The sequence below is a fragment of the Strongylocentrotus purpuratus genome, unplaced genomic scaffold (assembly GCF_000002235.5).
Source record: "Strongylocentrotus purpuratus isolate Spur 01 unplaced genomic scaffold, Spur_5.0 spur5_scaffold_12, whole genome shotgun sequence".
Lineage (NCBI taxonomy): Eukaryota > Metazoa > Echinodermata > Echinoidea > Camarodonta > Strongylocentrotidae > Strongylocentrotus > Strongylocentrotus purpuratus.
The window spans coordinates 16,499,766-16,502,181 of NW_022145597.1; positions in this window are offsets into that span (position 1 = coordinate 16,499,766).

Below are 2,416 nucleotides of genomic sequence, written 5' to 3' on the forward strand. Positions count from 1 at the left end.
GTAGGAAGTTGGACGGGACTTTGTCTCGAGGCTTGTTACGCTGACAGAATGGGCAGCGGGGGCAGGTGAACCATTCTGGAAACTGACTAGCTTCCTGAAAAAGAGTGTTTTTAGACTTGAACGCTGATCTCTCATTGGCAGAAGGAGGTCATGTGATTTAGATAATGTTGGAAGGAGAATCAGTTTCTCCCAAGATTAGATAGAAATAAAATGAATGTTTCTTGATTTAAAGGCTTACATACACTGCAGCCTTTCATGAATTGCCTGCATATTGAACTTGTCAACTTAACTACCAGTAGATGAATCTCTACCGCTGTCAAATTAAGGATGCCCCCTTACAAAAATGCAATACATGTACCTTGGGTACACCCCCACACAAAAAAGAGCCACCTCCATTCAAAATTTCGATCCAAAGGCACCCGACAAATGTGATAAACTGTTCAATAATTTGTTTTCGCCTGTCAAAGATTACTTGAGTAAGCTAGTATGTACCAACAACATGTGCTATAACTTTTCGTTATATGCTTGCCAGGTATTTGGAATCCCCCCCCCCTCAAAAATCCACATATCCTCACAAAATCCTGTGTGTTGATTTTTTTCGCGATATGTAATAATTATTTTTTAAACAGCACAACACATTCACTGTACCACTACAATGCAGTATTGTAGAGAATTACTAATAAAATATAATCTGCACATTAATAGAAAAATGATTAATTGCTCACATGATGAACTTTATATTCCCAATTGTCTAAACTTATATGTAGAAGCAACTGATCAGATGACATAGTCTGGCACTTTTGATACTTCTGGTAAGGTGAAAGTGTACACAATGGTCCATGGAGTAGACCCTATGTGGTTATTGATTTTGACAAAGGAAATTGATTCAAACCCAAAGTAGACAGTATTTTTGGCAGACGTGCAAGAAATGTCTTGTTTTCTTGTGACATTTACAGTTTTTACACTGGCTCCCTTCAAATCTCCTATCATTTTTTGAGAGCTAGACAGGTTTTAATTCATATACCGTACTTTTATATAGAGTAAATGACCCTCTGGCTCTCAAAGCTGTCATGTTCAATAGTAATTCCATTTTTTCATAGTCTGGATTTCTATTCCATATTTTTTTAGTTTGTAAGGCTGTATTACAAACTTAGGTACCAAACAATGGGTGATATAGGCTGAAATATGAAAGGTATTACAGAGATGTTTTGAAGTCTGTTCCTAATTTTTTGCAATAATTTAGTTCAGACAAAAGAATGGATGATTTCTGAAAAACACCCAAACTGAAAAGATTATAAAAATAAATCTATGATCCAACCCAGATTCGTAAAACTGGCCTTTGTTTGAGTAACTTTCTGTTCAGGGTTCCAACCTACTTTTTAATATCGTAAGTCTTTATTGACAAATCTTGACTTTACTGTCATGAAAATATAGTATTCTGAAAAAGAATGGCCTCGATATAGTGTCATTCAGCTATGAAGCAGATACTTAAACTGCTGAAGTGTTGTTTTAAACATACCAGCACATTTCCTTGTCTACACCACACACATACATCTATATGAACATTCAAGTGTCATAGATGAGTAATGGTGATTAATTACCATGCAGTCTACCTTGAAATGTCATGAAGTCAGACAGCAGTTAATGATTAAACCGTTTAATGATATCTAATGGGGATATAGCAATATCCAGATTTATGTCATCAACTCAAAAAGCGATTGAAGAGCAGTTTAAGCGACTTATCTTAATCTCAACAATTATACAAATATATCCATTTTCCATCTGCTTGACATTTACTCTGTTTGTTAAAGTGAGATAAAATCAACAAGAGAATTTTAATATTATCAAAATATAATGGATTGATAAATTTTTGCTGCTGGAGAATCAATCATTTCAAAAGATTGTTCATCAGGCAGGAGTGAGAGGATTCGAAGAAAACTTGAAAGAAATTAAATGAACAATATGTAAAGAGAAACAAGAGGTAGGAATCAACCCAAAAGAAATATGTGCAAATAAAGATAAAGCCAAGGAAAAAGAATTAGAGAAGACAGAGAGGGAGAAAAAAGGAGAGCAGAGGAGAAGAATGAAGGGAGGGGAGAAAGAGAAAGAGGAGGAGAGAAAGAGAAAGAGGATGAGAGAAACAGTATTGGAAAGACAGAAACAAAGAGACAGAAAAGGAGAAGTGAGCAAGAGAAAAGAGATAGAAAGAGAGTGAGATAGGGGTGGGGATAGAGAAGAAAAGGCAGAATGAAATACCTCTACTAAAATCTGATAGGTACCCCTTATCCTTTGAAATAGGTGCCTCTTTTGTCTCTCATAAGTGCCCCTAACCACCTCCAATAATTAAGTCCCCCTTTTCAAATCTGAGAGTTAATTGGCAACTGCTTACCCCACAACTCTCACTCTTCTCCTACCC